This window comes from Lissotriton helveticus, chromosome 6, assembly GCF_964261635.1.
Source record: "Lissotriton helveticus chromosome 6, aLisHel1.1, whole genome shotgun sequence".
Taxonomy (NCBI): domain Eukaryota; kingdom Metazoa; phylum Chordata; class Amphibia; order Caudata; family Salamandridae; genus Lissotriton; species Lissotriton helveticus.
The window spans coordinates 364,693,017-364,709,258 of NC_136067.1; positions in this window are offsets into that span (position 1 = coordinate 364,693,017).

Below are 16,242 nucleotides of genomic sequence, written 5' to 3' on the forward strand. Positions count from 1 at the left end.
TGCCCCTTGGCCGTGCACCAGCCGGTGCGCCTAGGGGCTCGCTATTGTTTTTGAAAATTCGATTTCCTTCGGGTGACTTCTGCTGTGCTGTGCGCACTGGCGTGCCCCCTGGCCAAGCCTCTAAGGGCGCCTGGGGGCTCGCTTTACTGATTCCCGACGATTTCTGCCCCTAGGGGGAGCCTGTGAGCCCTCCTGAGTTCGTCTTGTACCAGCTGTGTTTTCTGACGGTTTGCGTGCCCCCTGGCCAAGCACCAGCCGGTGCGCCTGGGGGCTCGCATCGTACTTTCAGAAATCTTTGGAATGTGGGTATTTTCTGTCTTTGGAGTCTCCCCGGGCCGAGCACCAAGGTGGTGCGCCCGGGGTCTTTCCAAATTAAAAGTCGGCCAGAGAACGTAGGAATTTTGGTTTTTTCCCTCAAGGGGTGTTGTCCTCCACTGGCATGCCCCCTGGCCGAGCACTTTGCAGTGCGCCTGGGGGCTCGCGTGTTTGTCTCCTATTCTTTACTCGGCGTGCCCCCTGGCCGAGCCTCTAAGGGCGCCTGGGGGCTCGCTTAACTGTTTTTCCGATTCTCGACCCTGGGGGGAGCCTGTGAGTGGGCCTGTGATCTGCGGTGACCAGCTGTGGATTTAGTCAGCCTGCGTGCCCACTTGCCGAGCACCAGCCGGTGCGCCTGGGGGCTCGCGGTATTTCTTCAGAAATCTTTGGAATGCGAGTATTTCCTGTGTTTGCTTTGGAGTCTCCCCGGGCTGAGCACCAGGGGGACGCCCCCGGGGTCTCTCCAATGAGAATTTACCCGAAAAAATCTTAGCGAGGCTAAGGGATTCTTTCTCCCGGTTCTCGCGGGGTATCCCCGGGCCGAGCACCGCTGGTGCGCCCAGGGTTTCCCCGCTTTTTTAGATCTTTTCGTGCGCTTTCCCACCACCCCTGTAGTGGCCTTCCCTAGCTCACCTGGTTCCTGACCGTGATCAGGGGTTCCGATTTGGGGTGGGTTCTCGATCGTGAGTGAGTGGCCCCGAGCCGTGCACTATCCCAGTGCGCCCGAGGTCACTCAAAAAAATGCCTCCTGGCCACGCAGCTATGTGTGTTGGACGAGATAACACGCTCCGTCTGAGCGGTCACGCATACAGTTAAAGGCTGGAGTGATTGTAGGATCTCACGTCCGGAGTTCCACACATCTTGTCCATCCCTTAGGCTACCGGTATGGCTAACTAGGTTGCCTGAGGCAAACTAAGAGCAAGTGTCCAAAGTTAAGTGGCAGCATAGTGTGCAGCCCTGATGAAACTGCCCAACAGAATAAGGCAGTGAAACATGTCGGCACTGGCACAAGGTAATGGTATGCAAGAGTAGCTACCAGCCTTTTTATTTGACACAGCACCAAAACACTGTCCCTATGAATAAAGTTGATTAAGGGAATTGGGTGCTGTGTGTTTTATGCACTTTTGTATGTTATATGTTTGTCACTAGCAGACTGTCTCTGCTTCTCACAATTTTTCCACATATTTGTGTTGTTTGTGTTTGGACACTCTTTCCCTCTTTTTCTTTGAGGACCAAGTGACGACCGATGATGAGACAGGGGCCTGTCTGGAAATATCATACCAGTTACCCCGTTGGTGGTGTTTCCGTGAGGTGTCACTTGGTTTTCACACATTTTTTCTCGAGGAGAATGTGACTCCATATGCTGAAGGTGGAGGTGTGTGGTAGACCTAGTAGGGTCACACAACTGGGTGCTCGTTGTTGGCCTGTCAAGGAAAAGTGGTCTTTTATTTCATTTTGGCGCATAGCAGTTATAGCACTTCCACACTAATTGTGGGATGCTGGAGTGGTTACCAGTACTTTAGGACTGTTCTCCTCCCTTACTGACTCACTTTTGACGCCCCTGGACAGGGTCTTGTTGATTTTTTCTATGACTTTTGAGTGGAGGGCGACCCTGCCTGTTTTCCCTCTTGGCTCCAATTGTGATTTACACGTCCGGTTTGGAGAGGCTTCCCCTTCGCCCCCCGAGTTTCTGGGCATCAGCTGGGCCCCGGACAAGCCAGGGTGCCGCAGCCCGTCCCTCCACTCAGGTGGCTCCAGGTATCTCTCCTGATGTAGGTTTCTGCCCTTTCGGAACGTGCCCAGGGTTCACGCAGCCTTGCCACGGACAAGCCGTGGAGCGAAGGCCCAGTGTCCCCCAGGTGTCCCTCGAAGGTGGTCACCTATGCTTTAACCTATTCGCCCTCAGTCACGCAGCCTTGCCACGGACAAGCCATGGAGCGAAGGCCCAGCAACCAAAAGGTTTCTAGGGGTCAAGCGCCCTCTAGCTATTCACAAGTGTATTTCTACACTTGATCTTAGCCAAAAGGCCGAGAAGCGATGATAAGAACAGATTTTTTTTTTTTTGATCCTACCCGTCACACCCTCAGTCAGCCGGTCGGGCCGGTCTGCCACACCTGCCGGCCTCGCCCTTCAACCCAGCCATCTCGCCTGGCCTACTAGCCCAGGGGGTACTAGGCATGGCTTATCTTTTCAGCCAACCCCGGTCTGTCCTGCTACTACCTCCATCCAGCAGCCAACCAGCCCAGCTGAAAGCGGGGAACCAATCCGCAGACAGCCATTAGCTGGTTGGCTTTGTGCCGGTCGGACCTAGGAGGGTTCGCCTGGACAGGGGGGCGACTTAGCCTTCCAGCCATGCCGTTCGGCTCTGTCGTTCCATCCAAGGTCATCAGCCCGGTTGTCGGCCCAAGCCGGTCAGCACAGCAGCCCAGTCCTGCCTGCTGACCTACGAAAAAAATCGCCATTCAGCCGGCCTGCCAGTCAGCCCCCTTCGGGGGTGCCTGCCCAACAGTCCAGCATGCCAGGCTACTAAAAACGTTATGACATCACTGTCATATGCGTTATGACATTTCTGTCATATTTCGTTCCGGTACCGTCACATTCCGTTCCGATTCAGTCATCTCGTTTCACCGTGCTGGGAATATCATTGACCCACGAAGTTCAATGAAGACATCCCAACTGACCGCCCTCCCCTAGGGGAGGCAAGTGATACTACACTTGATCTTAGCCAAAAGGCCGAGCAGATTTTTTTTGTTTTGAAAACCTTTATTTATTGTTAAAGGCACAAATACAGGGTAAACTTTACAAGTACATTTATCCAAGAAGAGATCGGTACATTGCGTTCATAACCACAGGTTACAGAGCGTGGTATAGGGCACGTTTTAGAAGTACATCATCTAAAAGGGAGAATATCGGTATATCGCTTTCAGGAACCACAGGTTACAGAGCGTGGTATAGGGCAAATTCGATAAGTACAGTATCCAAGAAGACTAGTATATTGCGTTTATAACCACGGGTTACAGAGCATGGTATAGGGCAATCTTTACAAGCACATTATCCAAAAGGTGGACTAAATCTTTATTGGGCCTATACAAATGCCAATCCTATTGTATACCCGGTGGCAGGGTAGTGTAGTAAGTCTCTCAAGTGACCCATCCTTTCCAGTCCGAGAAGCGCCACAGAGCTCTAGCCTGGGGAACCCCAAAGCGAGCATCATCAATGTGGACATAAGTGTGCATTTTGTCCAGGCAGATATTCCTGCAGGCCGCTGGATGGAGCACTTTATGATGGAAAAGTAGTGCATTGCGGGCCTCCCACAGTGTCTCTTTGCCACAGTTCAGGATGCGCCATGCCGTTAGGAGATATAGATCTGGCAGGGACCAACCATACAATACCATTTCGAAAGTCAATGTCCGAATGTGGGCAATGTTCTGGAGAAAGGTCGCAGCAGGGCCCAGAAGGCTTGGGCATGGGCGCAGGTCCATAACAAGTGGTATACAGTCTCTGCATGCAGGCAGGAGTCTCTGGGGCACCGGTCCACGGGTGCCAGCCCCCGCAGATGTTGGAAAGCCTTCACTGGCAGACAGGCGTGGACGCTGAGCCAGGTGAGGTCCCTTTGGCTGTGTGACATGCCACGGTGGCCTATCAGTTCCCAAACAGATGAGGATTGTCCTTCTGAAAATGGGCCAAGCAGTGTTGGTTGTTCCAATGAGTTCAAATGGTTCTTGAGCTGTTTGGCTTGGCGGCGGGCTGCGGGGGGTATGGCCGCAATGTCCAGAGTGTCCATAAATTTAACCAAAGCAGTATAGTACTCAGGTACAGTCTGGGCCAAAGGCGCAAGATTAGAGGGACTGAAAAGGCCCCACTGCCTGAAAGTTGCCCCCATATAATACTTAACATATGAAGCTGCGGGTATGACAGATTCAAGCCGGGCAACTGTGTGGCAAAAAACTTTTGACATCAAAAAAGTGGACACATGAGGCATCCCCTTACCCCCCTTCTGCCAATGTTTACAGACTTTCGAGCGACTTAATTTTTCCATCCTGGAGCCCCAGAGGAAAGTGAACAACAACTTAGTACATTTTGCCAAAATGGGTGGGGGCGGAGGGAATATCATGGCTAGGTATAGCATCAAGGGCATAAGCACAGCTTTGACAATTAGTACTTTACCCTCTAGAGTCAGAGTGCGTGTGGACCACAGTGAGATTTTCTTTGTCAGTTTACCATACACCTCGTCCCAGTTTTGTGCTATCGGTGTCTGTTCTGCGAAGAGTACCCCCAGAAGCTTTATGGGCGTTGTGGTCACCGGTACTTGTAGGGCGGTCAACATATCCCATGGGCCCATCTTCAAACATATACACTTATCAACATTGAGCCGTAAGCCAGACACCTCTTGAAAAATAGATGCTTGTGTGAGTGTTCTGCGGACAGACTGGGCGTCCTTGCATAATATCGTGACGTCATCCATTTAGGCCACTAGTTTAGCCTGTGTGCCCTTGCCCTCTGGTACAAATACCCCACGTATAATTTTATCTCTTCGTAGATGGCATAAGAAGGGCTCTAGCGCACACACAAAGAGAGCAGGAGACAGTGGGCAACCTTGACGCACCCCGGACAGGATGGGGAATGGCTTTGTATGATAACCATTGATGCTTACCACACTGTTGGCATTAGCATATAGAGTCCGCAGCATGCTCACCACAGTATTTGGAATTCCCAGGCGTTGCAGCGCTGTGAAGAGAAAAGCATGCAACACTCTATCGAAAGCTTTCTGGAAGTCTAGGCTCAGGACACCCAAGGATGTGTGCCTGTCAGCATGATAGTGAATTACATCCCTGAGTGTGGTCAGGCTATCCACAATAGACCTCCCTTTTACAGCGCAAGTTTGGTCTGGGTGGAGCACATCACCTAAAACCGCGCGAAACCTACGCGCCAACACTTTAGAAACCAATTTGTAGTCTGTGTTAAGCAATGAGATGGGCCTCCAGTTTTGCAGCGAGGTCACCTCCCCTTTTTTTGTAAAGCAGGATGATGATACCTGTGAAAAAATCGTTAGTGAAGGCATTATGTTGAAAGGACGTCACCACCATGTCCATGAAGTCTCGACAAATAAGCTCCCAGAAGGTTTTGTAGAACTCCCAGGGCAGCCCATCAGGGCCCGGGCTAGAGCCTGGGGGGGCCGTGCCCAGTGCCGCAAGGAACTCCTCCCCGGTAAAGGGGCCTGCAAGGAATGTCTGCTGCTCCCTGTTCAAGCCCACATCTGCCGCCTCGCAGTATGAGTCGAGCTCTGCAACCAAAGGGGGGTTAGTAGGAGCAGCATACAAGTCACGATAAAAGTCATGGGCAATAGCTTGGCACTCAGTAACCCCTTGTTTATATACACCATTGGCATCCTTCAGAGTGGTAAGCAATGTGTGAGACCCCTGAGCCTTTTTAAAAAAGAAGGAGGTACATTTTTCATCTTCATTAAACTCTTTGACACGGGATTGAAACATAATGGCCTTGTTCCTCTTTGCTAACCATTCTGTCATGTCTTTCTTTATGGCACGTACATCTTCTAGAACAGGTTTCCCTGCTGCCCCCAATTGTTTTACCAACACTAGGTGATTTTGTAAGGCGCGGAAATCCTTCCATTCCGCTTGCCGGATCAGCTTTCCTTGTACCTGAAAAAAGGAGCGAGTTTTTGTTTTTACCCATTTCCACCATAAGTACTGGGAGGGGAACTTCGTTTTAATAGCGGCCCACTTAGCGTATTGTTTGCGGTATTTAGCTGTGATAGCAGGGTCACGTAGCAGGTGACCACTGAGCTTCCAGGACCCTGGGCCCCTCTGCGGGCGCTGCGGGATAGTGAAAGAGGCGCACAGCAGTTGGTGATCAGAGAAAGGCACTGGTTCCAAAGTACAGGATGTGGACGTGAAAGCTTTGGATGCAAAGATATAGTCTATTCGTGAGCGAACTTGTACATGCTCTGCCTCCCAGGTGAAGCCAGTACCTGGTGGTGAGTGGTGCCTATAAGTGTCATACATGCCTAAATCAGTTAACATTCTAGTGAGAGAATGAGAGGTGGCATCAAGTGAATAGCCAGTTGCCAGCCCCTGGCGATCCTTGACATGCAGTATGCAGTTAAAATCCCCTACTAAGAATAACGGCGTTGCACCAGTAAGAAAGGGTTTGATAAGGGCGAGTAGCTCCGCCCGGTCCTGCTTATGGGGGAAAGCGTACACATTACACACTTTAATTGGAATACCATCCATTAGGAGTGAAAGGAGGACCGCCCGGCCAGGGTCCAGTACTCGCTCCTCGGTGAGTTGCCAATGCCTTCGCTGGAAAAGTACTGCTAGGCAGTCATTTTTACCCGGGCCACTGGACCAGACTGATGGGCCGTCCGGCCAGAGGGCCTGCAGAGATGCATAGCGGGGTCGGAAGGGTAAATGGCACTCCTGTAAACAAATAACATCAGCACATACATTTCTGCAGTAATCCAGTACCATTGTTCGTGTGAGGGGGGAGTTCATACCCCTCACATTGCAAGATGCAACGGTGACCACCATCAGTGTGATGTAAAATAATACATTAGCCATATTCATTTTCGTGGGTGTAGCGCAACCTGTTCATCCGAACCACTATCCTGTAGATGGGTGCATGGCGTGCATCAATAATGCCTCTAGTCCGGCGTGTTTTCCAGATCCGTGGTCTGGCTACCTGTGAACCCAGTATCTATTGGCCGATCGCCTCCTCGGAGTCCGAGAGGGAGGTGAGAAGCGCATATCTGTTCCCCCTGGGGCCCCTGTCTAGGGAGGACACGCGCTTGTGTAGCTTGATGGAAGAGGGCTGGTCCCCGGTGGTTTTTGCATCTCTACTTTTGCGCTTGTTGGTGCTGTGCGTTTTCCACCCACTGTGATCCATGCTAGTACCCTCTACATTCGGGACCAAACGAGGAACAGCTACGGACGTGCTTGACGCTGCTCGTCGGAGGTCACCCACCACCTGGCTCACACAGCTGGCCACACTCTCCGGCACACTTTCGGCCACCACACTCGATGTTTCTACATTCAGGGCAGGGACAGTGGACCGACCAGGGTAGGGGGGGAAATCTTTCGCCACAGATGCGGGTTCCGTACTGGGGGGTGGGGATTGTGTCTTTCCTACGCGTGCAGCCCTACGCTCTATTATGCTCTGTCTAAGGCGCGCCGCTTCTGCCTGTTCTGCCAGTTCCTCCGCACTGGGGAGTTGTACCTCCTCCTCTCCCATGTCTACTTCGAGGTCGGGGCGGGGGGGGGGGGGGGTCGTCTGCCATCTGTGTCCCCTCCTCCCCCGGGTCTGCCTGTCCCCCGCAGCGCCGTATTTCAATACCATCTATGATTCCCAGCACTTCAGGGTCGAGGGGGGTCCGTACCGGGCTGAGACGTGTCCGAGACCTCTACTGTGCCTCTTGACCCTGGAGCTTGAACCACAGACAGGGGTGGTGCCCGGCCCCACCGGCTGCAGAGGCATAGGAAAATTTCTTCTTTGGGCACGTTCTGAAAAGGTGTTGTTCACTACCGCAAAGGTTGCACTTCTTGGGTACCTTACACTCTGGCATTATATGGTCTAGTGAGGTTCCGTGACGATTTTACTCGTGTTTGTAACATTGTCATAAATACATAATTTTGGTATCAGTGAACCGCAAATGATCCATTTAGTATATCCTGGTGTTTTCGCTATGCTACGAGCAAGAGCACTCCTGTTACAAACACATTTCTGTTCTACCCGTGGCATCCATCTTAGAACACGGAAGCCATTTTGTATTCCTTGCCCTCACATAGTCAATGGACACGCAACGACCTCTTTTCATTAAAGGACACGTAGGCTTTAACCGGCGATTCACCTTGCGAGGGACACGTGCACCTTAGGCCAGCAACGCTGTGGCAGCATGACTCGGCAAGAGCTGACTTCCCAGCCTGAGGCCAGTCCTGCTATACTGGTTCTTGTGTTCGTTGGCCTGATCATGATTAGGCGGCCGAAGCTGGTAACCGTGCCCATTTACGACCCACAAACATCTCTTATCCTGTCTTTCTATCTTCTACACCTGGATCTGCTCCTTTCCTTCTGGGCCTTTATTAGGGGGAGGTAACGAAATTTACAATGAGGCGGTCCGGGTCTTGAATGAGAAATTGACATGGGATTATGATGGAATAGTGGGAACCCCTCATTCGTAATGTTTTGACATCAGATACTGTTGACGATTCCTGTGCAACGCCAAATATTTATTGTTTAAGACACGAATGTTTAGAACTGTGGTAACATGTAAAGAATTTGCCCCGAGCAGAATATTTAGTATATAAGGAACAACCCTCTTTGTACAAATTGAACAGGCTCCTAGACACTGCCCGTGTGCAGTTTCTGTGACTTCTGTGTCCCTGCAGTAATAAACCTTGGTCTTTGACGCCACCATCGAGAAGCCCGTGTTTCTGTTTGTTTGTGCACCGAGACAGGTTGAACTCCGGGGTCTTCGGGTGTTTTCCCTGACACCTCTGGACGGAACCAAAAAGTCCAGAACTCCAATTGGCGCCCAACGTGGGGCGACGTCATTCGGTACCGGTCCAAAAGCCTGAAGAGTTCGAGGAGCTTCGTGTGAAGATTTCAGAGGGAGGCGCCCCACTTCATCGATCCCGGCATATCGCAAAAGTGGCCCGACGTTCTCTTCCACGAGGGTTCCCGTTCAGACGGCTGCAGTGGTCCGTTGCCTTGACCGTCGCCCTGTATTGGACCCGAGGTGCAGTCCTTAGTACAGCGAGACGTGACGGGTTTCTCCTTGGTGACGTCTTCAGTGCCTCAGTTAAGTATTTTGTGAGGGTTGCTCCTGTTTGGATAATCCTTTTAGTTCTCAGTTCAGTTCAGTTCTGTAAGATTATCACTGGTTATTCTGGTTACGATAATCATTCTGTTCAGTTCAGGTATCGATACATTTATCAGTTCTGGTAGGCCTAAGTTTTTGGTTCGAGTGCGCATTTTTTCTGTTTGTGTCTCGTTTGTTTTGTGTTCCGGATTATAAAATGGTAAGTCGGAAAAATTGTATGTTGTCTTGTTTCAGTTGCAACAGTGATTCCCAGTTGGAGGACTCGTGTTTGGTTCCTCCGATTGGAACTCCCCTTTATGATCTATATTGCAAATTTGATGTGGGCCCTATCTCTTATAACGAGGTATGGATCCGCTTCACAGAGAAAGATGGTGTCCTTAGTTGGCCACTACATGGTAGTTTTGAACCTGAAGTTCTCGATAATCTAGAAAGAAGGTTGTTCAAGAAGAAAGCCCGGCCGGCAATGTTTGATTCTTTCCGTTATTGGCGAAAAGAATCTAAACAGAGAGAAATTAAAAAGTTGAAGAAAGAACAGAAAGAGCAAGAGTTGACTTTAGAACAGTCTGCTAAGCAGCTGCAACTCAACGAGTCTGAAAAAGCGATGGAGGTGGCCAATAGAGAGCGTAATTTAGCGATAGACAAGTGCTATCCTGCTTTGCCATTGAGTACGGCTAAGATAGTAGAGGACCCTGAAAAGGATCCCCTGTTGTCTTACTTGTTACGATCACCCCCACCGTATGCACAGGGTGCTACGGCTCCACCTATACCGAATGTTCAATTACCGGTTGCTGGACAACCTGGTGTCCCTGTTCCCGCTCCCCTGAATCAAGTTCCTGTACCTCCTGTGGTCAATATTAATGTTCCTTCGACAACCCCTCTTCCAGGGTTGCCGGCTTCTTTACCTATGCCTGTGTCGCTCACACCTGCTAGTTCACAAGCTATTTTGCCTGCTACTCCTACTGTTCCTAATCTATCTGTTCCATCTGCTACTCTATTTACTGCCTCTGCTAATATTATGACTCCACTTTCTGTTCGTCGGAGAATCACTGATTCTGTCTCCAATATTCTATCTCCCTTCTATAAAACTCTGATTAAGACTCCTACCTCTGACTCTGTGCAGAGACGTAGTCAGCTTCCCAGTACTGAAGAAAGAGGAATATTAGATTCCACTGCTCTTAGATGGGTTTCAAAAGTTGGAAGATATAATGTACAAAATGTATTAGATACATTTATGCAATGGAATGAACCGACACAACGATATGTGTTCGATGAAATGTGTTTCCTTCTACGTGAGGAATTGGAAGAGGATGACCCTGAATCAAATCTAGAAGAATTAATTAATGTTCAGAAAGAGTTTGCTGCAGGTATGATAGTTGGACAAAATATAAAAGAAGCGATGGAACTGGTTCTAAGTTATAGGACCGACTCATCCCTTCGTTCACCAAGAGAGTTAGGGAAACGTAGTACGAAACAAAATCGTCAATACCCAATGAGAGAGGTTCCACCAATTTGGCGTGAAGCTGTGCAAGCTAATGCAAACCTTGGTATTGCAGCCGCTCCGGCCCAATTCCAGAGAGTATGGATACATATTCCATGGAAGCGAGCTGAAGTATTAGCAGTAAAACAGGCCTTGCCAGATCCGCGTAAAAATCCTGCAGGGTACTACAAAGAGTTGGCTCAGACAGTTGACGCTTGTGTATTAAATCTGGCTGACATAGATCTGCTATTTGGCAATGTAGTACCACAACCAATTTGGGCTAAAATTCGTAAAGAGAATCATCCAGTTGCCCTAGGTGGTGATTGGGCAGCTATAATTGCAGCGGATGGTCAACAAATAGGTGGTTCTAAACCTGAACCCTTAATTGCTAATTTGCCCGGTAGAATAATCGATTTAATGAAAACCTTAATGCCAGCATTACGCGTTAACTGGGACAAATTGTCCGCGTGCAAACAGAAGAAAGACGAAAGCGTCTCCGACTTTTTCACAAGATTCGAGGAGACTTTCGTGGATCATAGTGGTCAGGATATGAGCACAGAAGGAGGCCAGAGATTATTTGTTGATAAATTTGTGCACAATCTGTTGCCAGAACTTAGTGGTAAATTAAAGAATTCTGAAAGTGCGTGGGCTGTCTCTACGACTGCGCAAATACTTGCGACTGCCCAGTACTATGAAAATAGGGATAAAGAAGAGAAGGAAAAATCAGATAAAAAGACGAAAGATTTAAAAACTAAAGTACTTTTACAGCAAGCTTATCCGCCTCGCACGAATCAGACTAGTATGCAGCAAGGGTCATATCAAAGAACGGATTATAATTTTCAAAGGCCACAATACCAATGGAATCAATGTGCTTATTGCAAAGTGGAAGGTCATTACAAAAATGAGTGTCCAGTTCGGGCACAAAATAATGCTGCGGCAGCTCAGAGAGGTCGTGGTAGTTCTATGCAAAATTCTAGAGGTCGAGGAAGAGGTGCTATGCCTCCGCAGACGAGTGATCGCCCTTCTAATTATTTCGACCAGCGAAATGGACAATCTGCCCAACAGAATAGGTCTCCACAGTATCATGTTGAAGACTATTATGAAGCTAGTGAGGAAGTTCAGCAAAGTGAGTACTAGGACAGCCATGGACAAAGAGAGGGAGTAGTATCAGTTCCAGTAGATCAGAGTGGGCCTTATGTCGCAGTAGCAACATCAGGTATAGTCGAACCGTTTCTGTTGGATACTGGTGCAGCAAAAAGTTCTATCATTTATGCGAAACTCCCTGGCGCACCTTTGTCTGGCTTAACAAACGTTTCAGTAGGTTTTTCTGGCGCCCCTGTTCACAATCCGGTTTCTGGTCCTTTGTCTATTTCTGTTGGACCCCGTCAATTGAAAGCACCCCTGATTTTGACGACAGGTTGTAATGAAAATCTGCTTGGTTTAGACTTGTTAAAACGCCTGTACGCGACCTTGTACTGTTCTCCAGCAGGAGTACAGCTTACGTTGGGTAAAAGAATAATCTCTCCGATGTACTTGTCGATGGATGCGCTCCCACCAGAGCTGCGTTCACTCCCTGATACTCTTTGGGCGACTGGTCCTAATGATGTAGGTCTATTGGAAATTCCACCCTATGTAGTAACTTTGAAAGCGAATGTCAAACTTCCACGAATTCCACAATACAGAATCTCTAGTGAAGGTGAGCGTGCGCTCCTACTGATAGTGCAAGATCTGATTGAGAAAGACGTTATAGAAGAAACTAGAGGTAATGTCTGTAATAGTCCTGTACTGCCTATTTTGAAACGAACTGACCCAACAAAACCTCCAGTATATAGGTTTGTAATTGATCTTAGAGAGGTTAATAAAATTGTGATTCCACAGTTTCCTGTGGTTCCAGATATTACTGCGTTGTTAACGTTGATTCCTGCTACAGCAGCATGGTTTTCGGTTGTCGACTTGAAAAATGCCTTTTTCAGCATTCCGATAGCCGAAGAAAGCAGAGATATCTTCGGTTTCTCTCTAGGAGGACGAAGCTTCAGGTTTAAACGCGCTCCACAAGGCTATTGTGAAAGCCCATCCATTTACAGTCAAGCATTAAAAAGCCAGTTAGATTCCTTCGTACTTCCTCTTGGTTCTGCTTTAGTACAATATGTCGATGATCTTCTAGTGGCTGCTGATGACAAGGAAACTTGCAAAACAGCTACGATTTCTTTATTGCATCACTTGTCAGATTTGAATCACAAGGTGTCACCTTCAAAAATGCAATACTGCTGCCAAGAAGTGACCTACCTAGGTCATCTCTTGTCAAAGGAGGGAAGGAAGTTGACCCCAGAGAGAATAAAAGCAATTACACAGATGAATGTTCCTAGCACGCAGAGAGAAGTACGTGCCTTTTTAGGTATTACCTCATATTGTAGGCAATGGATCCCAAATTTTTCTCTTTTAGCAAAACCCTTGGTAGCCTTGACTGGGAAAAATGTTCCGAGTCCGGTACCATGGTCTGCAGAATGTCAGCAGAGTTTTTCTGAATTGCGAAATGCACTGTGTTCAGCACCTGTATTGGGTACACCCGACTACAGTAAGCCATTCACACTCTATGTCCACGAGAGAGAAGGTTGTGCATTGAGTGTTTTGACGCAGAAATTTGGTGATAAACAACGCCCTTGTGCGTATTTTTCATCAACGTTAGATCCGGTAGCCAGAGCATTGCCTAGTTGCTTGAGAGCTACAGCCGCAGCTGCAGCTTCCATTCGACAATCTGCTGGTTTAGTAATGAACAACATGCTAGTAGTTATGGTTCCTCATGCTGTGGATACACTCATGAACCGAACCAAGACGCAGCACCTTACCAGTGCTAGATTATCAGGTTATGAACTGACACTGTTAGCTAGTCATATTCAGATCAAGAGATGCAATGTATTGAATCCAGCAACATTGTTGCCGACTAGCCAAGAGTCGAGTGATTCCGAACCACACGACTGTTGTTTCAAAACTGAGGAAGAAACCAAAGGACGAATTGATCTAAAAGACACTCCGTTATCAGATCCAGATGGCACGCTGTATGTTGATGGGTCTTGCTTCAAATTGGAGAATGGTGATGTGACTGCTGCTTATGCAGTAACGACCTTGAGTACGATTGTGGAGACTGCAAGAGTGAGTCAGAATTCTGCCCAGGCTGCAGAATTGATCGCGCTAACAAGAGCGTGCGTTTTAGCTAAGGGAAAGAGAGTGAATGTGTTCACAGATAGTCAATACGCGTTCGGCGTGGCCCATAGTTTTGGCCGTTTGTGGAAAGAGAGAGGTTTCATTACGTCCCATGGGACTAAGATTCAACATGGCCAGCTAGTTAATGACTTGTTGGAATCTCTAACCTTGCCGACTGAAGTTGCGATTGTGAAATGCAGTGCTCATAAAGCAATCACGGAAGATGTTGGTCGTGGGAATGCTTTTGCCGATGAGACTGCAAAACAGACAGCTAGAAATATGATGAGTAGAATGTATGTTGCAACGTCTGCAAGATGGATTTCTGAGTCTGGAATGTGTGAGGACACAGTGGAAAGCGTGAAGGAAATTCAGAAAGAGGCGACTGAGGAGGAAAAACTTGCATGGAGAGAGAGCACGGGTAAATTGGACTCGAGTGGGTGTTGGATTGACTTGTCGGAACAACAGCGTTGGATGTTGCCTGATGCGTATGTGCTTGCAGTAGTAACGATGGCACATGGAACAGCACACATCAGTTCAAAAGGGATTTGTAAGATGTTGGCTCCGGTCTGGAAGAATGATGGGATTAGTAAGTGTGCAGAGAGAGTGGTGAGAAATTGTATGGTATGCTTGATGCATAATCCTGGCAAGGGAATCCCCACACCTGCAGGTCACTTCGCTCCTCCTTCCTGCCCCTTCGAAGTGATCCAGCTAGACTTCATTCACATGGATCGTTGTAATAACCTGAAATACGTCCTAGTGGTAGTTTGTGCTTTCTCCAGATGGATCGAAGCATACCCGCTAAAGGACAATACTGCCTTATCCACTGCCAAAATTCTTCTTAAAGAATACTTCCCCAGATACGGAATGCCACGGATTGTATGGTCAGATAACGGAAGTGAGTTCGTAGGGAAAGTTATGCAGAGTGTGTGTGCCGGTCTAGGGATTAGACAGAAGTTTCATAGTGCGAATCATCCCCAGTCCGCGGGTTTAGTCGAGGGTTACAATGGCACCCTTAAACTGAAACTTGCTAAGATACAAGCGTCCACGGGTTTGTCCTGGCCAGACGCATTGCCTTTGGCTTTGCTATCAACAAGAGCAACTGTACATTCTAGAGTAGGGCTTAGTCCATATGAAATAGTTTTTGGTCGTCCTGCAAATGTTTGGGGGGTACCTAGACCAAAAGAATTCAAGCAGCTGGAATACCCAATGTTAATTGATTACCTTTTCGACTTGACTGCTAAATTGAGTCTTATTCACCAACAGGTTTTCGATGCATTGCCAAAGCCACCGGAGAGTCCAGGCCATCAGCTGAAACCAGGTGACCAGGTGGTCATTAGAAATTTTGCAAGAACGAAAAATCTTCAACCCAGATTCATTGGCCCTTTTCAAGTCCTACTAGCAACGAGAACTGCTATTCGTGTGGCCGGAAGGAAGAACTGGATCCATACGACACATGTCAAACGTGTGCCTCTGCCACTTCCTTACGACAACTGGGTAAAGAAAGGAATCGGTGCCTCTGAAACGGAACAAGTCCCCAGGTTCATACCTTTCAGCGATGCAGAACTGATCACGGATTCACCAAATTCTGACTCTCCTCCTGAAACTGCTCTTTTGAACCCTGAACATTTGTCATCCACACCCAACGAACATTTGTCATCTGCACCAAAAGAACATTTGTCATCTGAAAACGTGAACATTGCAACGTCAGCTGAAAATACATTGTTTCCAGATCAGACAGCTCCTGCAAAACTGAGATACAACTTGCGACCTCGCAATATGGACAAATAAAGCAGGAAACTGCCTATTTTCACATTTGAATTTTCTGATACATTGCCTCCAGCCAGGAAGTTTACTATTATTTTTGTTGTTTCAAAATTTTGCCTTGCCGTCTGGGTAGCCGTAGGGTCGTGGCTGTGTGCCTAGTTGAATCTGCGGGGGTCAGACACAAGGTCGATCTTTCTGTTAGTTCTGGGAACTCCCAGGGCTGATAGAGGCATTTTCATCTACGTACACATCATCAGTGGTCGCGAACGGTCGTAGAAGATGGAGCTTCCTGAGCTGCAACGAGAAAATGTAATTTATGTTCGCAGAAATAGACTGTACAGAATACTTCACAGCAAATGCTTTCTAATGCAATGTGCAGTTACATTTTTAATTGTTTTGATAACGTTGGTGGGTGGAATCGTCTTTGGTGTACATTTGATTTTTATGCCAGTAACTACAGTACCTCCCCTTGATCCTACTACTTCTACGGTTTCTTCTATGCATTCTTTTCACTCATTTCCTGAACACGAACAAGCTCGACGCTCAGAATTTATTAACAATACATTTGTACAGCTCTTGCATCAACACCAACTGGTAGTTAATACTACAGACTGCTGGGTGTGTGGCTTGATACCTCACACTATGGATA